At 38.0% G+C, this 23740-nt stretch overlaps 1 protein-coding gene and 1 long non-coding RNA gene across 2 annotated transcripts in view; one reads left to right on the top strand and one right to left on the bottom strand.

Annotated features, from left to right (window-relative positions):
* Positions 1–23740, top strand: part of LOC100744244 (syndecan) — a 236411-nt gene that overhangs the window by 77177 nt on the left and 135494 nt on the right. The window lies entirely within an intron of this gene.
* Positions 1219–23173, bottom strand: LOC117151341. The gene is made up of 4 exons (XR_004461186.1): positions 23028–23173; positions 13151–13336; positions 1870–2272; positions 1219–1785 (listed from the first exon to the last, which is right to left on the bottom strand). It is a non-coding gene; the product is annotated as an uncharacterized LOC117151341 (long non-coding RNA).

Below are 23740 nucleotides of genomic sequence, written 5' to 3'. Positions count from 1 at the left end.
GTTAAGGAGGAAGTTTACTAAATAAAACGGTGGAATGCCGCGTTGTAAAACAATTTAGATAACCCACGGAATTGCAAGTTAATGTCTCATTCGTGGGAAGGAATCGCACACAGTGCTCCGCTGCACATTTTTTAGCCAGCTTGGTCGTTGCGAAAGGATTAAGGAGAAAGGATTGCATTCTTTCTAAAGCAACAAAATTTCTCCCTTTCGCCGACATTTTTCATTTCCATTCCCAGAAATTTTCATTCGTTTCCTTTCGCAATTGCAAATTAAACGCAATATTATTCGTTTCCCATTTTTTTTTTACTATTTCATTTCTTTCGTCAAACCTTTGGTCGTCCACAAATTCCAACGGATTTTTCCTCAAAATTAAGAAACATATCATCTGCTTTTCATCGACAAACTTTTCGTCGTCCGGTAATTTCTACGTAGAGCGAACCTGTACGAAACCTACTTAACTGTGGAAGTTTACACAACTTTCTAATTAGCAAAGCAAATTGTGCGAACCAAATTGTATTTATTCGACGGTTCCATAATGTGCAACAAGCAGAGGAAATAAAACGTTCTATTTTAGTAACAGTAAAACGAAAGCTTCTTCTATTTTTCTCTTTCTGTTCTTTTATTTCTCTTTATTTTTTCTTTTTTTTTTGCCCAATGACGTGGGTAAAATACGTATACGCTGTGCGATATTACACCTAATCTAAATTAACCACGATAACATCGAAAATGATTAAGTTCTTGCGTTGCCCAGCCGGTACAACTTTCGTGTGCCCATCTATTACATTGTGCACGTACACTGTACCCAAGCTTCTACCCCGTGCCATATTCTCTCTGACGATATACGCAGAATTGCTATTTGATTTAATCTCTTTTTCTCCGCCAATTTTTGTTTCTTGGTTGTTGTCGTTGGTCGTTACAATAAATTCGAGGTAGCTTCTCTTCTTTCTTAAAGTAGCAAGTAATTTATTTTCGTCGCGTTTTTACCGTATACCGTTGTGCCATAGAACGCAGGAACATAATTTTGTATTTCTAATGAAATTTCAAGGAGGAAATGAGCGGCAAAAATGTTCCAAATATCTCGATCAACAAAACGCTGTAGTACAGCTTCGAGAACTGTGGAAAATACAAGCAGAGACTCGATGATTCCTTAGAAGTAAAAAGTACATCATTCGTGACGAAACATGTGCCAGGAAACAATCGCAAAACGCCGGCGGAAGTTTTTGAATTAGTCAGAATTTTATTGAGAATTTGCCCGTTTTCTCTCAAAAGTGCAAACGAATTTCTGAAAAAAGGAAAGAAAAGATCTCTACTGACAAATCCTCCAAGAAATTTCTCTACGTTGTTATTGGAAATTTCAAATTCAAAAGCATATTCAATATTAATAAAGAGAATCTACTCTTGTTTTTTGTTTCTTTTCTTTTTTGCCAGTTCTTCTGCCTGCAGAAAGTTTCGTCCATTCTATTTTAAAAATACAAATTAAAAGAAAAAAAGAAAAATATGCGATCTTTCGATATTTCGACTTGCCAAGGATACCCCATGATATTCCTTTGGGTCCGTAATTTTTTCGATATACGAGCCGTACTCGTAGTTTGCTTTTGACACGTGTGCTACGCCTGGCGAGCGGCACTTAACGCGCCTCATCACGCTGACCATCCATTTATTCCCTTAAATGCATTTGCTTGAAAGTGGCTGTTACGTGGTACCTGGCTCGAACGGCTTCGTTATCTTCGTCGCTGCTCCGTCGCGCGGTTTCCGTTTCCCGTTTCATCTTAACCGTTGTATCTTCTCCCGGGGAAGGGTTTATGGCTTCCTTAATAAAGAAATCGTTATTTCAGAGCACGTTGTATAAAGAATTTTTACGATGGTTACCTTGTTCTCTAACGATGTTGCGTCTAAGGATTCTTTTGAAGTTTTTAGATTTCTCTTACATTTTGATAGAATCCTTTAATCGTGCCCTTTACAGCGGTACAGCGTTACTTTGACACGTTAATTCGTGTCTTACATACTTTTCAAGGATATGAAAAATGTCAAATAAAACAGTAAAGAAAAAAAAGCAATGGATGCTAGAAACAAAGTTAAATTCAAAGAATTACGAATGTGTTTTTACATTGGACGCTTGAATAACGAGAAATCGTTACCGATATTTTCGAAACTCTTTGAGAACCTTTTGTCTGGTAATGAGAAGAAAACAGTGAAAAGATGGAAAAGATCGGTCCGTTGAGTATAGCGCAGAAATTTGTGCGCCTGTGTTTGTCGGATGTAGCAAGTGATGCTGAAAGTAAATAATACAAAATATAAAATAATATCAGCGATAATGCGAGTAAAGTTGATTTTACCAGGAAGAAAATGACCAACGTCTTTCTATATTTTATTATTTATAATATATATAGATATAACACACAACATAGATTTGTATTATTATTATTATCAAATATTCCACTCGCTAAATGTTACACACTGTCTTCAATCTCCTGAATCATTTGTTAAATAATTCAAAAATTACGTGGCAATTTTGACTCAAAGAGGTTGATATTTAAAAGCTTCTCGAAATCCGGTACGTACAGTTAACTGAAAATGATTGCTTGGTATTTTTCTACAATGAAAAATTTACAGCTGTGACTAGAAATGGTATCGTATCGTATCGATATTTGCTATCGATACCGCTATTGATACTCGGAGTATCGATACACGTGATGTGTATCGCAAATGGAGCAGTGGCAGTTTTATTTTTTTTTTTCTTTTTCTTTTTTAACGAATATCTCGGAAACTACTGCTGTCCGTGGGTTAATATTTATGAAAAAAAAGTCATTGAGAATCATGCTTCCGAGAACACGTTAGAAAATCGATGATTCGGAAATGAGACGATTGCGCGGTGGTGTAACGAGATACCGGGCAATGTTTTTGTCGCTAGTTTGCTCAGAAGTGAGTTATTTGATCGGTCCATTTCGACATTTATGAGCCGGCTATCGATACCGCGATATATCGTCACACCGATACAAAATATCGCTGTTAGAATTGAGAAGTATCGATATTCGAGATATCGATTACCGTAACCCCCTATTACTAGTTGCAAGTTTATCTTGATACGATGACAAGTTTGTGGAACAGTGGTTAGGATATTCAGAAGCATTCTGAAATAGATAGTTTGAGATTCACGCGCGAGGAAGCTGTTTTGCATTTTAGATCTTATTTCACGGAACACGTTGTTTGATCAGAGCACTGTAAAAACGAAATCAAAGTAAAATTACCACTTGCGAAGCTTGTCGAACGAATAATTTAATATTCAGCATAGGACAGAGAAAGAAACACAGAAAGCAATATATAATATCAGTTGGGAAAAAAAAAGGTAAAATTTATATTTCCAATAAGATAAATTGTATCTCCCATTTATTTATATCTCACGATATTGTCCTGTTAATTCACACAGACGTATCTGCCAGGAGAAGGTGGTTTCGAGAAAATTGACTTTTAATATTTAATAACCAGGTATCGATTTCACGTATCTGGTCAGACTAAAAAAAGAAAGACAGCCGTTACATCTTTCAAACTATTACGATGAATTTCAATGCAGAAAGGATTTTCTTATTTGATGTACATGTAGAAAAATTATTGGGTTGGCAACTAAGTGATTGCGGAATTTGTCATTAGGTGGTAACGACAAAACCCGTAATCACTTAGTTGCCAACCAAATATTTTTACGCTACCTAGCAACAACGACTCGATTTAATCGAAAGTTGCTGATACGTCCTTTCTTTTTACTTAACTACCTTTCGATTTTCAGTTAACACGACAGGATATTCTTTGAATATCGACAAACTAAAAATGTACTGTTCCATGTCGTATGTTCATCTGAAACAATATCAGCAATCGTATCGATCGAAAAGATAACAAGTTTAATATTTAGCGGCAGTAGCAAGTGGCAAGTTAGGAAAAAGAGAGACACGATAATTAGAAAGAGTTTCGACATGGAGATCGGTACGAAACGCGAGTCATTCCCAACGGGGCGTCATTCCACCGCCTTTTCTCGTAGGCGTCGTAGAAATTTACGGGGGCGTCGAAGTTGTCCCATTAATGACCAGGTCGGCAAAGAAATAAATGAAATCGAACAGGTTCTCGATAAATGGAATATCGCGCACGTGCTTCTCTGACGAACTTTGACAGAAGTGGAACGGCAGAAAATATCCGTCAGCCCGATCTGCGTCTATCGATATATTTCATGCCTCTACGTACGATACTTGCAGTATTTTTGTCTTAATCTTCGTTATTTTTGCTACCACTTTTTTTAATCTCTATAGCATCGTACGTGCTACGGTTTGTTAAGCCTTTGGGATTATTTTTAGCAAAGGAGGAAGATTCTACGTTCTGAGTTTGATAATTCCAACGTTTGGAAAACGATCGATTTCTAGACTTAATAATAAAATATTTCCAAATATCGAGACTTAGATCTTGAAATAAATTCGAATATTCCAACTTTAGAAAATACGCCAAATTCGTTATATTCGATATTTCATTTGGAGCGTGTGGGAAAGGTACGAAAATCTTGAATTCTTAACAGTTTGGATATTCGAGAAATACGAACGCTCTGGGCTTGAAAATTCGGAATCTTCAAAATGTTCAAAAATTTACAAATTTTTGGATTCGAGAAACCGCAACGCCGATCGACCAACCAGTCGAAAAGAGAATGGGCTAGTAGTTACTTTTCGCAACTTCGTAACGAACTATAAAAGAGCAAAGAGAAAAGAAATCGATCACTCTCGAACCTCAGATCAATCTACAACTACGGAGAGCTGTCTGACGGATGAAAGTTTCAACCGGCCATTGCCTCCGAAGAACACGTCACGGCTAATCCCTTCGATATCGGCTTAATGTTTCGAGGGATAATAGCAAAGGGGGTTTACGTTCGCGATAAGTTTGCATCCGGAGGGCGAAGTTACCGGCTCTCAATGGCGTTTCAACGGGGTTAACTCGAACGATTCCGATAAGTGCATCGAATATCGCTACGATATAATTGCACGTCGAAGCGTACGGAGTCGAGAAGCGTACCGTGTCGTCTTACGTATCGCGCTCGGTGCTTGCCATGGATTATTCTGAGAAGATAATTTACCGATTGTTAAAAAGAAAGGAAATGACGATATCCATCGAGCGAATTGAATTGTCGTCTATAAATTGTTGAAGATATTTCTGCAGATACGAGAAGAAGAGATTGTCGTGCGTTATTTTTTTAATCCTTCTGTCCTTCTAATTTTTAATTCTTCTGTCCTAAATGAATGTTACGTTTCGATAGACGTTGGTAAATTTCACATAGTTTTTAAGTATTTGGTCTTGCTATTACCTCTGCATGTATTCCATGCTTCTCGCGAATAAAACGATCGAGAAAAAGAAGAGATACAGGAACGAGAAGAAGTTGAGGAGAAGAGCAGAGTTGGCTTTGCGATGTTGCATTTTTGCTATTTCGAATTGTTCGAAAAATTCATTTTCTTCGCGAATAGTACGTTCGTAGAATTTTGTTTGGCCCTTGTAGTTTGTAAAAAAGGAACCGCGCGTTCAATCTGCGCGACGCTGTATACACGACAGCGAAATTTTAATTGAAATTGCAATTTGTAAATTGTTTTCCAGCCATCTTTTCCCTGCGTGCAATTTGTAAAACGGAGACATGTAGCCAACTTGTTTGAAAATATCGATAGACTTCTCAGTGGAAATTTGATTAAAATCGTGCCCGATCGTTTGACAGAAAATGTCCGAGGAAATTTGAAATTTCCCCTCGCAGAAACTCAAAGAGGTTTCACAAATATTTCTCCATTGTTCCTACTACGATTTATCTACGATCTATAACGAGACAATTTTAACCCCTTTCGATAAATAATCTATACCAATAAATTTGATCTCTAATTAATAATCTATGATTGTAAACTTAACAGTGACCCATAAAGCTAAATTTGACCTACGAATGTAATAATTATTATTTACAAAATATTTACCTTTGAGAATCATTTACAGTCGCGTATCTCTTCGTTCGTTTCGTTGTTCCTTAAGAAGACATAGAAGAAGCACAATGCAGGGAAACGAAAACTCAAGGGAGAATCTTATTAAAAAGCCAGATTAAACAGAGAAGAAAATTTGATAGTGCGGACGAGATGGAGCGAAAAGGATATGATAAAGGAGACGTTCTACAGTTCGATTTAACCGGAGAGAAATTCACGAATTCGTCGGTGAATTTCCTGTTATCCTCCAGCGATCAGTAATCCATTAGGAAAGTTCAAGAGGTTGGAAGATGAGAGAGGATGGAAAGGGGTGAAAGAGAGAAACAGGGGCGAAAGAAGATAAGAGGATGTGAGAACGGGGGTAAGATAGCATTGTAGTTGATAAAAGGGATAAAGGACAGCGGAGGGTTGTAAAAGGGGCGAAGATAGCGTAGAAAGAGCGTAGAAAATGGATGAAGCAATATCTGATCGAAATGGACAAAACTGTTGAGAAATAATCGATGTTCCTTTCCTAAGGAGAATTTTGCTTCTCGGCAAGAATTACAGAAAGGGAAGGAAGAAATTTAAAAAAGAAAAAAAGATCAAAAAGTCGCGCGGTACGTGCGATGATAAAAAGCTACACGAGTTGGAAGAAAATAAAAATGAAACAAAGTTGCATGTCTTCTTTAAAAAGAAGAAAGAGCTAGGACAGTCGAAGGAAGCAGCTCGAGACAACGGGAGATGCGGGTAATGATAGATGACGGTGAAAACGAAACGAGAGAAAATGGAGGAAAGGTAATGCAATGAAAGAAGGTAGAAACATAGCGTAGAAATAGTAAACAGTGCAAAGGAAGCGTGTAAAACAAGCTTGGAGGAAACGAATTTTAGGAAAAACAGAGTCGCATCTCCAATATTAATTTTGAATATAATTATATTAATAACGAATAATATTGCCTGATAATTATAAATATATTTGCGATTACTAGACTGCAGATTGATTTGAAAATTCATATTTTCATGGATACGATTAAAGGAGTAGGGTGTAGGACCTATTAGGTTGACAACTAAGTGATTGCGGATTTTATCAATATCCAATCCAATATTAGATATGACAAATAGCACTGTTGTTTGAATATTTTCTATGTTTTTGCACATCACGTACGTTCTGTCCATTTTCGTAGCTTTACATTTTGTGTAATTCCATAAAAATCTGCGCACCGGTTAATTAGGAGGTTCGTGCAGAAAGTGATACGCCTTTACGTATACAAGCCATATAAAACGACGCTTGTAAAAGTCATCTAGCTCTATTCATATGTTAACACGTATCATACGAAATTTCGCGTTTAAATAGCTAAAAGACTGTCAAAGTTGCATTGCTTTAAAATAGCGATGAGAATCGAGAATGCCGCTGATGACGAAGCACCGTCTGTCGCGTATTTACGCCTTTTCAATGAAAACCTTCGAATTATCGCAATTTAAGGCTAACAATGTTACGGCTGAATAATTCGCAAAACGACGTCTGCGGCAATTCGTTACAAGCAGACTGTATATCGTCGTTGTTAAAATAAGGAGAAACCTGCATCGTCTTATACGTACAGTTCTTGCAAATTATTTCCTAAACTAAATATACGATACTTTGAAGCAACGTTTGCAACAACTGCAACAATTTTAGGATCACTTTTAAATGTTCGATTCCCAAAAAGTGGATAGCTATGTCGAGACGATGATGCATTTTCTCGCCGATTCCTCGTATTAACGAACGATTGTCGAGAATGTCAGTGGACCTGTGGATTGTTACGTGGAAGTGAAGAAAAAAAGAAAAAAGAAAAATTGTTGAATCTGTTTCAGATTCAAAGCGACCCAATCTCCCGTGCAACGTTCAAGAAACCGCGGAAACGATCGATCCAACCAAATTTCTACCGAGATTGTTGCCGACAAAACCTTTGCAACACTGCCGGTTGCGGTTTCAAACGCGCGTTTAACGTTTTCTCCGCAAACAATCGAATTCACACGTTTCGAGTTTCCGTAAAAAAAATCGGCGTTCCGCGTTTGAAACGCGGAACAATCGTCCGCGCGTATGTACGCGCCTTTAGCCTCTCTCCTTTCTCGATGGAAACGAGCCTCCGAAAGGCTTTGCAACTTGTTTGAAAAATTATTCGCATTAACTCGTTAATGGCCGGTAGTTTGGAGCATTAGCCTGCTACCTAGAAATGTTGTTTCGCCGACGAAAAATTGCGACCGCGTTTCAGAAATTGTTTCCTGACCGCCGCGGGAATTATCGATTCCATTTTGTCGAGGCGCGCGCACAAAATGGCGCGAGGATGTGTAGTTCGCGGTTGTCCCCCAGTTCCGCGATTCTAAACATCTAAACGACGCAAATTATTATTGTCGTTGTAAAAATTTACATTTAACGTTGACAGATAATTTGAACAATCGTACAGCCACCCATGAAATTGTTTGCACACTTTGGAAAATTTTCAGCTATGTGTATAGGTATGTATATAGTCTGTGTCGTAAGAAGGAAACATCTTGGTATTTCATTGAGCGCTATATTGAAATTTTACAAACAATTTGGAAGATTCGGCGACTCGTGAAAGTATTTGAACACTTCGTGCTGGAAGCTTTGAGGGGTACATTATGTGTATTATAGGAAACATTTTGCAACTTCATTGGCACAATTAGACACCATTATTACGTACGTATATGACAAGTTTCGAACAGTTTTTTGTAATACGTGTAATACTGAACATTTACACGTAAATGGCTTTCGTACGTCGATACAAGTACTCGAATAGTTCTGTAAACCCCGGTTAGGACTTACATGCTTACATACACATTTGAGAATCGTTACATCCACATCAAATATATATGGTTATATCAACGAGTATTAAAACGTAAATGAGTCAGCTATTTTTACCTTTTATATACATATATAGATTAGCAGATATGATTATTGTGGTCTCTTCTATTACTATTGCAACCATAACATAATCGAACATCGTATTCTCATTGTACGTATAAATCCCTGATTTCAAAATCCTAAAATCCCACATACGGTAGTTACAGAAAGTATTGCCACACCGTTGTATTTATTATGGCATTTACATACTAATCGATTTGGCCTAAATATATCAAATTTCGTATCGTTTAATAGTATTCTCGTATAGTTGCAAAAATTTAATACCGAGAAAATGAGATATGTGGAACGTGATAGAAAGAACGCTTCCTTGAAAAACAAGGGTGCACGCCAATACTTTTTGTAGCCACAGTTAAACCGTTAATTTTTATACTAAAATTGAACAAAGATTTGGCGTACTCAGAATGGGTACGTTCGATCGTACGTCAAAGACGTCCCTTCAGGAGCAAGATTTTTTTTTCTTTCCTTTTTTCCTTCCTCCTTATTTCTCATGGTTCCACCCTATGGTGAACAAAAGACGGTCCCATTGCGCGATTTATAGCCGCGCTTAAGAGAACCTACTTACTTCGGTTCTCGTTGCAGCCGCGGCAAATCGAGTTGACCCTTGAACTTCGAAACTTTGTTGCGAGTTGCAGCTCGAATTGGCCCCGTAACCGCTGTAACAGTACTTGCTTTCTAAATGCGCCGTCCAACCCCTTCCATCCCCTTTCTCCCTCCCTGTCCAACTACCTTTGTGTTTCATTTCCTAGCCAATTTCATCCGTCTTTCTAGAACCTGACAAATGAGTCGTCGTCACAGGAATTCTAGAGTAGTTATTCATATCGAATGAAATTTTTTGACGAAAATTTTTTGGTGTGTGTGAAATAGGGAACGTTGCAAGTGGAGAAATATGACTATATGAAATTAGGGCGTATATAATAATTAACAGCATTATTATGACTATGATAATGTAGTAATAATATGAACTATAGGACGCTATATTTAACGAAACTAGACGATGTACACTTCGGTACACAAATTTTAAAACGTCCTCTATTTCTAACTCTTCGAATCCGGACGACGTATATATACGTCTTGTATATTCCGGTAGAATTCAGGTGACGTATATATACGTTCTCTGTATTTCGATAGAATCTGTGCGACGTATATATGCGTCTTGTGTATTCCGATAGAATTCAGGCGACGTATATATACGTTCTGTGTATTTCAATGGAATCCGTGCGACGTATATATGCGTCTTATATATTCCGATAGAATTCAGGCGACGTATATATACGTTCTGTGTATTTCAATGGAATCCGTGCGACGTATATATGCGTCTTATATATTCCGATAGAATTCAGGCGACGTATATATACGTTCTGTGTATTTCAATGGAATCCGTGCGACGTATATATGCGTCTTATATATTCCGATAGAATTCAGGCGACGTATATAAGGCGACGTATATATAAACAGCATTATTATGACTATGATAATGTAGTAATAATATGAACTATAGGACGCTATATTTAACGAAACTAGACGATGTACACTTCGGTACACAAATTTTAAAACGTCCTCTATTTCTAACTCTTCGAATCCGGACGACGTATATATACGTCTTGTATATTCCGGTAGAATTCAGGTGACGTATATATACGTTCTCTGTATTTCGATAGAATCTGTGCGACGTATATATGCGTCTTGTGTATTCCGATAGAATTCAGGCGACGTATATATACGTTCTGTGTATTTCAATGGAATCCGTGCGACGTATATATGCGTCTTGTATATTCCGGTAGAATTTAGGCGACGTATATATACGTTCTGTGTATTTCAATGGAATCCGTGCGACGTATATATGCGTCTTGTATATCCCGGTAGAATTCAGGCGACGTATATATACGTCTGTGTATTTCGATAGATTCCGGGCGACGTATATATACGTTTTATATATTTTCACTGAGCCCGGGGAAAGTTTATTTGCGTAGTTATTTATTTTTGTTATTTATCAGCGAAAGGCGGGAACTGGATCTCGTGCCGACATTGGGACACTGCCGACGCTGATCGGTGGATCCTAAATTATCTCAAATTAATGAATATTGATGGGAAAATATTATTTTCGAACATTTTTGTTCTTGCCAAAGTTTCCCGGATTGAAAAGGTTAATAAAATTTTGATATTTGGTCTAATTCTAAGTTTTATGTATTTTTTCATAAAACTATTGACACGTCGCATACGCGCTTCCTTCGTCGTTTAAAATACGAAGTTAAACGAATTGTTAGAATGTATAATTCGCCCGCAACTTCTTCCAATGTCGAACAAAACATAATGTGGCTGTGGTAAGATTTTTGAGCGAGGATGTTTGTTGGCGGCTTATAATACTTAATGCTAGAGTCTGTAGTTTCATTTAATCTTCTGCTCGTTAATATTCACCTTCTGCACGGTAGACATTATCATTATTAATGACGCTTATTACGTAAAGCATAAAAGGTCAAATTAAGTTATGACGACAGAGTTTGTAGCGATTATTAAATTAAACGATATTAGTTGAACGCCAAGGTTTATCGTTTAAAATAATAAATATAGCGCGGTAGCTTGTTAAACTCGTAATTTACACAATGTAGTACATTTTGGAGAAAAAAGAAGGTTTCGTTTAATTTTATGGATTAGGAGATCGGTTCGCAAATAAGTCTATGACAATAGTGTGTGTTCGTATTGTATATGGAACTTTGAAGTTACGTTGGTTGACTGTGTGAGAAAACTTTGCTTAGACGATGATAAAACTGCTACATATACACAAAGTTACTGCAACAATGAAGACTTTAAAAGAAGTTTGAATACCATAGTCATAATAATAGAAAGACGTTGGACATTTTTATTCGATCTCAAGTGGACGATTTAAAAAGTATAAAGAGGTATTCATATAAAGTAGAAACTTCAGCATTGATAAATTCCAGAAACACGTATAGATCATGTACGATCTACGGAATAAAAATATCATTTGAATCGTCGTTATTTTAATCAATTGTATTTCCTAGATGATACACAGCGGGTTCGACTCTTTTAATGGAAACATGCAGCAAATGGCGCACGATGCTCATTACGTATGTGTTCTAATCACTGCACGACCAAATACACCGGTTTCGGCATAATGCTGATAACCTTATCGCTGACAAACAGCTTCCAAATTGATAGCCTTTATTAGGGATCCTGTAATTAAACGGAGATACGTATTTCTCGCGGTCGGATTGTTCCCCAAATTGGAAGAATTACCGAATTATTGCCATTGATAATTAACCGTTGGAAGATAGATAGGAATTTATTAATTCATTTCTCTGAGATTGAACAATTTTTGACGCGTGTTAAACGAATGTTTAACTTTGGAAGTTAAAATTAATAGAACGAAATAACTCTACCTTTTATTAATTTCTAAGTTCGTTGAATAATCTAATACGCGATTAACGTTTAATTCTGAAGAAACGAATGATAGTCTTCGGTAAGTTTATTCATTTTCAGGAAGATAATATAGGAAAAGAAGAGAAAAATGATTGAGTTACGCAGTTGCTGGAAATTATAATTGAATATTAATATATATATATCGTTATAATTGTTTTAAGAAGTACAAAAGTCAATTATTTCTTGTTTGAAGAGAGTAACTTTTACACGGTCGTTCCATGATTCTCTTCCTCGCGTTACCGACTGAAATTATTTTGAAAACTACACAAGACTTAGTTACTTTATTTTAAATTATTTTAAAAACCAGAGAAGATCGTACCAGGAGATATCATCGTAGGATGAAGGAAAACAAAAATTACAAAGTCTGCGATGAATCTTCTTGGAAGAAGAAGAAGATGAAGAAGAAAATTAAATATTAAAATTGACCAGAAATCTTCGACATATTATTATCATCAATGGCGCGTGTCGCTATTTATTTACAGTAAAACTAAGCTACAAGCCATTCCAAGTGACACAAGCGACAAGAAAATTAAAAATTACAAAAACTGGAGCGAATCTTCCTGGAAGAAGAAGATATTAAACTATCACGTAACCAGAAATCTCCGTCTATTTAGAATTAAATATGGGCAATTCTAAGAGATACAAACAACAAGACAAATCAAAATTACGAAAAGTAGAGTGAACGTTCCTCGAGAAAGAGGAAAATATTAAATTATTTCTTAATATTTACCAGTAATTCCTATTTTTATTCGACACGTCGTCATCTATCAATTTTTCAATACGTGTACTTCAAAAAAAGAAAAAAGAAATACAAACGAAAACAAGTACGTACGTTTGTAATATAAAAATCAAGTAATCCGACGTTCGCCTTTGACTCGTTCAGATAAACGTGATCTTCCTCGCACGATAACACGGATGACACTTCAACGAGGCTCAAACTTCATTTTTCTTCTCTGTTTCTCCCTCGGTTGCTTCTCTTTCGGCTCTCCCGTTTGCTCTCGTTCCTTTTCCCTGTCAACTGGTTCGTCGATTTATTATTCAACGTGGCGCGTTCACATCTGGGACGATCGGGGGATCGAACGCAGACAGGAAAAATGGTCGACGACCGGGCAGGTCTGATCGATTCGTTTCTAAACGCGTCGACGACCCAGGCATCGTTAAACGACCAGCGGAATATAACGAGCGGACGCGTCGTTTCGACGAATATGGACGTTGCACTCGTTTCTTCATAATGGCCATGTCTCCCCTCTTTTCTTTATTTTTCCCCCTCTTCGTGTTCTTCTTTTTTCTTTTTCTTTCTATTTCATGCACGTGTGCGCGAGTGTATTCAAACGAATTTGGAATTCGTCAAATTATTGTATGGAAATGATGTAATACAGCAGTAGTGGACGAAAGAATTTCCGCGAAAGAAAAAGTCCCGGAAGACGATAGATTTATATTTAATAAGAACAATAAATGGAATACACGTTAACTGTACAAACGAGTAAATATAGCGTGTACTATCTGTACAGGCGAATAATGCAAATGTGTCAGTGAAGCTGATAATTTATTTAAGAAATCAGCAAGTTGTTCGATCAAAGTACAATATCTGCCGTTGTTTTCTGTAACTTCGATACATCTGTTTTGGGTAAGCGATTAATTCCATCCTGAAGAGATGTCATGTCTTCATTTTAACGTGAAATTAAAAATAGTTGCAATTTTCTGCCACGATTTTCTTTCTTCTTTTTTCTTAGTGGCATTTTACCTTTTTAAACAGACCTTCTCAATATGTCGAAGATTGATAAAATTCGCAGATACTTAAAATTATGCACAGCGTCACAAACTTTGCTAAATATGCTTCGATTAATTTTCTCGATATCTCGCAGCACGTGAATTTCAGGGAGTGAAAATTCAGGAGAACGGCGCGACACAGTTGAAATAAACAGGGAGAACCGGGACAATGAGAGCCGGGTATTTAGTGGGAATTTAAGTTGCCCTCAGAGTGACGAAAGTTAAGTCGTAGAATGTTGTCGGACTTAATGCGAGTCCGGCTGGAAACCGCAACGATAATTTTCTCGGGCGAGCCACCACGCACAGAGCTTTCCTTTCCCTCGGAAATTTTCCGAAAACCATGTTTTCTCGCTTGCCAGCGAGTAATTTTCCGCGACGTTGACTCGATTTTCGGGCAGCAGTCTTGTTTACTAATTGAGAAAAAAAGCATGATCGTCCTTTTTTCTTTTTGTCCAAACATTCGTTTACCATCCAATTAGGTTAAGTGAAATAACGAAAGCGTTAAAATTGCCGAGGAAATAAATCGGAATAGTAAAACGTAGTTTGAAAAAGTAGTTGTACAAAAGCGTGTAACTTGGGAATTAAAAGTCTATCTATCTAAAAGTTGAAAATCAAAGTGTACTTTGCAGGATTTTGAACGTTGTTTCAACGTCACAGCCAAGTTAGAAATAATGAAAATTTTCAGCCGAACTGTGCGGACGGTCCGCTAAAAGCTCTCGAATTTTTCCAAAGATCCTTCTGAACTCCAGAAACCCTGATGCTAATCCTATCAAAGTGCAAGACCAGACTGCACCTCTTGAATTTCCATCGTGCCAGATAATCGTTCGTTTCGTCCCTTTGGAAAAATAGGAAACAAAAGTTTCAGGGAATAAAAGAAGTAGCAAAAATTAGACGAAATTTATACAGACGCTAAATCGAAGAGATCGTCAGAGAATATAAAATTGACGAAGCTCGTCCGTACGAAATATCCCGTAAAAACTCTGAAATCCCTCAAAAGATCGCTGTAAATCTCCAAAGCCTCTGGAAAGATCGCATGAAAAAGCAATAGACACTCGTACAAAATTAGACACAAAATTCCTAGAAAATTGGACACTCTGTATGACGCATGAAGCGACGATCCCATTGACCAAGACAAAAATGAAAGAGACCGACGCGAGTAACGAACGATAAAGAAATTTCATACGCCTTCAGAGAGGCGAGATCGGTATTGAACGAGAGAGATCGGAAATAATGCATGAAATGGATTTGAAAGGCGGCGCGCGATCAAATTCGACAGTGATGTAACGATGGTTCGCGTTCGTCGATTGTCGCTGATGTAACGTTGCCACCGATCGGACAAAAGTCTCTCTGTTCGATCGATGTGGCGCGATCATATCGTTGGCGGTGAATTGAAATCTCCTGGATTCGACCTCGCGTCACCGTGGTCTTTCCAATAAATTTCACCGTCTCGCCATACAGCCCAACCCCATCTCTTTCGAACGATCGTCGGCTATGATTTGTCAGGAGTAGAAGGTTATCGATACCGCGATAAATTCGGTGTCGCTTGTTTAATTGTTGGCCGGGTCGCCACGTACAAACCTTCTCGAGCTAACTGCGACACACGCGGACGCGTGCGATCAAATTGCGGATAAATGGTGGCTTTTCTATCGATGACGTGTTGCACCGTGGTTTTCCACGATAACCCCGTGGATATTGTTTTTCGCCCTTCTTGGTTTAAGAGCTTCGCATTCTATTTTAGTTTCACTTGTCCGCGGTTCAGAGTCTCCGGTATAGAAGATTCCTATACGCAGACAACGATCAATCTTTTCGCGTTGTTTCTCGATTTATTTCGCGTGCGAAATTTTGCATCGTTCTTCGAGTTGAGAGCATTAAAAATTCCCAGGTAATGGGAAAATAGGAGCAAAATAACGGGATAAGAAGGGAAATCGAACGTCGTTTATCGTAAGATCGCGGTATTTTACATCGATGACGTGTTGCACCGTGGTTTTACCGCGTGATCTCGTGGGAAGTTATTTTTGCTTCCACGTGTTTTCGATCGTATTGCGTCGAATTGCGTTGTAGTTCTCGTTGGTTCCAGTCGTTCAGAATCGAAACATGTTACAGACTCGTATGTGCGATAAAAATGAAAGGAAAAATCGATTATTGTATCGGAGATGAATATCTTCGACGGGGATGATCGCCTTTCTCTTGTTCTTCTTAAACAACAGAGTTCTGCCTCGTTGTTTGAATCGAACAGTTCAGCATTAATAAAAGTTCGTGTATGGCAGAAACTCGTGGGCGGAATATCCTACCGGAATAAAGCTAGAAAAATTAAAAATTAATTACACCGTGCGAGTAAATAATGGCTTTCGTGCTTATGACGTACCGTTCATCATAGTTTCGCAAGACGATCTCGCCGATGTTGATGAAAAGTCCAGCTTCTTTTTTCTGGGTCAAGGATTCACAGTTTGCTGCGTTAAAAATTCAAAAGAGAAACGAAGATTAACGAAATTAGACAGAGGAAAAGGAAAAATTAAATAGAAAAACAGCAGAGTGGATAAGCTTGGAAATGATCCTTAACAATTAAACGATACCTTCGTTCTCGAAATCCCACTTCAACCCCCTGAATCATCCACCCCATCGAACAAACAACATTGTTTCTTCTTTTTTCTTTTCTCTCTCTCTCTCTCTCTCAGCCTCTTTATTATTTCTCTTTACTATTTCACTTTATTATCTTACGTAACATGGTCGAACACCACGTTTCATCTGGTCGACCGTGAAAAATGAAATCACCCCTCTAATCGAGGGTGGCGACGTTATTGATATCCACGTGACGCGTGTCTGTGTGCGCACGAGACGTGTCCACAGAATGCTGAATAATTAGTACACCGAGAAATTCCCTCGAAAAGCCACGCGTTCGTCCACGGTTTTAATTAGAAAGGGCGGAGAAAGGGATGGAGGTGTGCAGAAGCAGGGGCAGGGTCGCTTTCGCGAAAAGGAGCCTTTCCACTCGGCTAATCCCGAGTTTTGCTCAAATAATTATGTGCCTGCGCTCTTTGATCCTCGTCTCCTCGCCAGATACCGTTCGTTCTACCGCGATTTGCTCGCTGAAAAAATATTTGGCGAATCAACCAGTCGAAACGGTAAACGACGTCCAGTGACAAAAATGGAATTTTTCATTAAATTAGAAAAAATGTTTTCGGGTCTTTGTCTTCGTCGTGATTTATGAAAATGTATAGCAAAGAGGATTTATCGGATCGTGTGGACAAGCTCGAGATCATTTCGTGAGAAATTCGCAAGAATGAACGTAATAATGAATTCGAAACTTAGGTTGTAATTTTGATAGTTGAACATTTAATTTCAAATTGTTATTTCTTTTGTTAACTTGACGTAACTCGATGTAAATTCTTATGTTATTCGATCAATCAATTTCTCAATTATTGTTAGTAATTATTATTTTAAATTGTCTTAGTTTTGATTACGTCAATTGTCTTTTTCATTGGGACACGTGTATTTAATTATCGTTAAAAATTAGTGTCAAAACACTTTCGATCTGGTTCCTGTGTAGTTTTATCGGTCAATGCGTGTTGTCTTTTCAACATGTTCCATAAAATTCTATTGGATTGGCAACTAAATGATTGCGGATATCGTCAATACCATCTGATGACAAAATCCGCAATCACTTAGTTGCCAACCCAATACTATCATTGCCTCGTTCTGTGCATTATTTCTGACAATCAAAACGTACTGAGTCATAGCTTCTAAGAAATAATAATAATATTGTTATAATTATATTATCGGACAAGTATCTAATAAATCGTTTGTTTTCGTTTGTTTAGGTAAGAGATGGGAGAGAATTGACTTGGAACGTAACAACTAACCAATAACCAAAGACAGTGACAGGTTGCAGCGCAAAATGCAGGTTTTTCTTTTATATATAAATATATATACTGTTAGTTTTTTTCTTGTTTCAAAAAATTATATCAACTCGTCGTCTACTAAAAATTACATGCGGCGCAGATTTGAATAAATCACCAATGAAATATTTCCAACCAGATTGTATAAACAATAGGATGGTAAACTTTTTGCGTCTTTTAAAATACGTAATTAATAAAAAATTAACCTGCAGTAGTAATTGTAATTGTTTCAAAATTATCTAAAATTAATCGTAACTAAAAGAGAAATAATAATGACAAACAAATAAATATAACGAAAAAATGAAAAATATACAGGGTGGTTACTTGAGCCCAAGTTTATTATCACAAATCGCAAACAAGTGCAATTGGGCAGAATGACGGCAAATTGTTTAATTACAACTGTAATCTTTAATTACAATTTTACGGATTTGCCCGAAGTTCCAGAGGGAAGGCTCCGGTGTCCTTTCATCTCCGACATATATATAACATAAAAAAAAAGGCGAATGAACAATAGCCCGTTCGTATACTTTATTCACAAGGCGAAGTTACACTTCAATAGCAAAATACAGACTGACTTAGTGACTAAAGGACTGGGATCTTTATCTCCTCACTATGATTCACATATCTCACGGATGGGAATCCGGCTACTGTCTATTCTCACTGCTATCGCGTGACCAGGTGTTATATGCATATCCTGAGGTCGGCGGATTCCTGACTTCTGGGCGACGTTACAGCAGCACAGTGGTTTGACTGTCCTGTTTTTGCGACAAGGTTTTCAGAACACAGATAGGAAGAGAGAAACAATATCGTATACAGGGTGGTTGGTAACTGCGGTGGTACAAGCGTAAAGGCGGTGATTCTACGCGAAAAAAGAAGTCGAAAATATAGAATAATAATTTTTCGTTCGAGGCTTTGTTTTCGAGAAAATCGACTTTGAATTTTCGCTCGGTACGCGTGCGGTACGTTATAATGGATCTCACTGTAGATCGTTGTCTCGATGGAAAAATTAAAAAAAAAATTTTTTTATTCTATATTTTCTACTTCTTTTTTCGCGTAGAATCACCCCCTTTCCGCTTGTACCACCAGTTACCAACCACCCTGTATAGATTGTAACTGTTAATTACTTAATCACCGTGTAATTTAATCGTCGCGTAAATAGATAAAAAAATAGATGGCAATTGAAAAATTCGATCAACTACTTAAGACGAGACAGAGTATCGCGAGGAGAAATAAAATAGTTCCATTACGTAAAATTGTTCGATTTGCCCTTTCGTTCAGAATGATTTTTCTTGCCGAGAACGAAAGACGAGAAAATTTGCAACGGCGAAAGTGTTGAGAAATCGGCATCGAACGATCCTTTCGATCAAATTTACAGAATACAAGAACCTATTGTCACAGACGATCAAAGAAAAATACGCATAAAAATCGACGAACGAAAGAGAAAAAAAAAGAGAAGGAATTTGTGAAACAAAGGGGAGAACCGAGCAACAACGTGGAACGGAAATCGAACGAGATATCTCGAAGAAATTCATCTCGTTGGCAAGCCAACCCGATGTAAAAAGCCATCGAAGCGACACAATAACGTTCACTCGCAGCAAGCGAATATAAATTCGACGTTTTTACGGTAGCTGTTTTTTGTCTAGCTCGTTTTGTGTGACGACTCGCGAGCACACCGGAAATAGCCTCAGCGCCGGCGAAAGGAAGTCGCCCCGCCCGGCTTTTTTTCCCCAGCGCCCTTCGTCGAGCCGCGGCCGTCGTTATTGTCCTGGAAACGCGATTTAATTATGAGCCTCCGGGCGTTGTTCGCTGCAAATATGCCGCACTGATCGCTCGGATCCTGAGTTTCGACCACGCGACGCTATTTCGCGGCTCCGCTACGCGCAAACGAAGCCTTTTCGCTTCGTTCCAACTTTCGATTATCGAAGGACGAGGCTTTTGCGATTACACGACGCTACTCAGAGATACTATCCACCTGCTACAGGTGACGAAGAGTAGACGAAGAATGGCCTGTTGTACGGTTTATCGTCCGAGGGTCGTTAGGAATTTGGAGAATTCGTGCAACGATTAAGAGAGTTGTCGGTGATTTTGAGAATCGTGAAATGAGCGCGCAAAACGTTACAGATTTTTAGAATCACGAAATAATTGGAAGAATTATTTATTTCTTCTTATTTTTTGAAATGTCTTTACTAAAATTCTCGGGGAATACAATTTTTGCAGCGATCAAAGGGGGTGAAAAGGGGTGAAGTAAGAGCATCGTGCGTATAATACAGTATAAGAATAGTATAATTTGCGAAGATAAATGCAGAAGATAAACGGATTCTATGGATTATTTATGAGAATCGTTAGGGGTGTTAGGCATCGCGCGACGATTATGGGAATCGTCGAAGACTTTGAAAATTATCAAGTAGCTCTACGCCAAGTGTTAGAGATTTCGAGAATCGTGAAATAATCGTGAGAATTATTCGAGATTTTGAGAATTGAGAAATAATCACGAGAATCGTCAGGAAGTTTAATTAATTGTAGAATTGGCTTGGTTTGAGAGGAAGATATGGCTATTTGAGAGAATCGGAATTTTTGCCACTTCGTTTTACGACATATCTTCGCGCCACTCCGTGTCTTACATCCATTCAGCCTCGTATCTTTATTGGACATTAAATTTGATTTAATCTACTACATCCGAAGTCAAATATTCATACAGATATGTGTTTTTCGATAAGAATTCTAAAAAAAAAATCCTATAGTATATCTTATGGCTCGCTACGATTTCCAATCCCCAAAAGTCTTCCTACCCATCAAAAATTCAACTGGCTATAAATTCCACTAGATCAGAATCACGTCGACAATTCTGATACTAATATCACACCAAAAGAAGATATTGCGATCTTTCACGATTTTCCATTCACAAAAGTCTTCCTGTGTCGCACTGCTTCTATTTAAAAGTCTCTGACCGACACTGTACCAGACTAGAATCATCTGGAAACAATAGCTTCTCGTGTAGATGCACACGTGAATGTTTGGTACCTTTTAAGCCTAGCAGGAGCTTCCAGGCCGTCGAATCGAGCGCGAAACATCGATTCTCAATTTGGCAACGAGCAGAAAAGCGGAAAGGCTGTTCCTTCTCATCCCTTCGATTCGCCTTCTTCTCCTTCTTCTTCGTCTCCCAACGTCCTTTCAGCTCTGTTCCCATTTCTCTTTTCCTCGTTTTCATCGATTTCGACGTCACTCAACCGTGACACGGCTTTTCCTGTCCTCGTCCTTTCCTTTTTCTTCTTTCTCCCCTCCCTCTCTCTCTCTCTCACTCTTTCTCCCTCGCGCTCGCTCGCTCCAGCTTCATCGAAGTTACGGCTTCCTTTCGACTCTGTTCTAGAAGCTTTCTTTCCGCGCCTACTTTCGTTAATGCGCCTGTCCTCGTTTGTCCTCCGCGTTTCCTCCGCTTCCGCCACCACGTTAATGCGGATCTCGCCGGCTCCAATCGAATCCTCCTTTCCTCCGCAGATATCGACGGGATTATCCAAGTGTAGTCGCCTTCCTTTTATTTCTTCGTCTTACTCTTGTCTTTCTTATCTTTAGTCTTCTTGTCCTTGTTCTCCTTTTATTTTTGGTTCATCTTCTTGTTCGTTTTGTTGTTCTTCTTCTTCCAGTATACTTGTTTTTTTTTCTTTCTTATACCTGTGTTTGTTGTTGTTGTTGTCATTACTATTTTGTTATCATTCTTACCGCGATATGAACAATTCAGTGTATGCTGTAATTAGAGTAGAAATTTTGGAGAGAATGTGAGGAAGGATTCAGACGAAACTTGTTCATTATCAGAAAAAAACACGAACAAATGGCGATTCCTCGATCTTCTTTAACTTCCTTACGCTAAGAAACTATATTACAGATCGTTCTGACCAATCCCAACTCTTCAATCCTCCATAAAGAAGAAATTCTTCAAACTTTCCCAATAAATAAAAAGAAGACAATTCGTAACTTAAAAATCATCCTGATCAATCTCAATTCTTCAATCTTCGATAAAGAAGAAATTCTTCAAACCTTCCGAATAAACAAAAAAAAGAAGGGTAAACGATTCGTAACTTAAGAATCATCCTGATCAATCCCAATTCTTTAATTCTCCATAAAGAAGAAATTCTTCAATCCTCCATGAAGAAGAAACTCCTTAGATCTTCCCAATAAATAAAAATTTAGAAAAAAACAATTCGTAACTTAAAAATCATGTTGACCAATCCCAATTCTTCAATCCTTGATAAAGAAGAAACTCTTCGAACCTTCCCAATAAATGAAAAAAGAAGAAAAAACCATTCGTAACTTAAAAATCATCCTCATCAATCGCAATTCTTCAATCATTCATAAAGAAGAAATTCTTCAATCCTCCATGAAGAAGAAACTCTTTAGATCTTCCCAATAAATAAAAATTTAGAAAAAAACAATTCGTAACTTAAAAATCATGTTGACCAATCCCAATTCTTTAATCCTTGATAAAGAAGAAACTCTTCGAACCTTCCCAATAAATGAAAAAAGAAGAAAAAACCATTCGTAACTTAAAAATCATCCTCATCAATTCCAATTCTTCAATTCTCCATAAAGAAGAAATTCTTCAAACTTCCATACAGAAGAAACTCTTCAAACCTCCATAAAGAAGAAATTCTTCAATCCTCCATAAAGATGAAATTCCTCGATCCTCCATGCAGAAGAAACTCTTCAAACCTTCGCAATAAATAAAAAAAGAAACAATAAATAAGAAACTTTTCAAACCTTCCCAATAGATACAAAAAGAAAGAAAAACTATTCGTAACTTAAAAATGATTCTTGCCAATCGCAATTCTTCAATCCTCCATAAAGAAGAAATTCTTCAATCCTCCATGAAGAAGAAACTCTTTAGATCTTCCCAATAAATAAAAATTTAGAAAAAAACAATTCGTAACTTAAAAATCATGCTGACCAATCCCACTTCTTTAATCCACTTCGATAAAAAAAAAAGTGAAGAAAAAATACCTAACGTAACGTACCAAGTAAAAAAGAAAAGAAGAAAAGAATATAACCTACAAATCTACCAATTTCTCCTCGGTAGAAAAAAGATTCCTTGGATTTTTGCATTTCAAAGAAGACAATTCATAGAAGACACGTCGGCGAAAATCCCGGTAACGAATTCCTTGGCAGAGTACGTATGTACGCGGCACGCCAAACCCATTCGCGGAATAGTCGATGTCTCTGTTTTCGCGGAAGTCGATCCGTGGCGGAAGTCGATCCGTGACGGAAGTTGTCCCCGATGCCGGTCATCGAGAGCGTTTTCCCTCCCTGTTGCGCACGAGTTGCTGGTTCTTCCTCGTAACGGCGTGTGCTCACCGAGCAGATGCAATCTGCGATTCCGGCGACTTTGATCGGCAATTGGGAAATTGCTGGAATTAGAGGCCGTGACGTCAACCGACCGGACAGTATTACCGTGATTGGACACTTAGAGGCGGCTCGAGCGAAGGTCACTTTCGTGTCCGCGGCCTTTCGTCCCGACGAAACGACGGAAAACCGTACCAGCTATCATCGTGTCTAATGTGTTCTAAATCGCCGTGACAACGTGTACCACTGTCGCGCTTCTTCCATAATTGGATAATTAGATCTGTCGGACGTGGCAGAGGATTCGATCTTGGTTTGGGCTAGAAGATGCGAAGCGAGATAGAGAGAAAGGCAGATTGGATAATAGAGTGGAAAATAGCGTAGCAAGTCGGATGATATTTTGGAAGATGCGAACGAAGTAAGAAGAA

Source organism: Bombus impatiens, unplaced genomic scaffold, assembly GCF_000188095.3.
Source record: "Bombus impatiens unplaced genomic scaffold, BIMP_2.2 scf_0151, whole genome shotgun sequence".
NCBI classification, from domain to species: domain Eukaryota; kingdom Metazoa; phylum Arthropoda; class Insecta; order Hymenoptera; family Apidae; genus Bombus; species Bombus impatiens.
The sequence above is the reverse complement of the archived record's forward strand: the minus strand, read 5'-3'. Positions and strand labels throughout refer to the sequence as shown.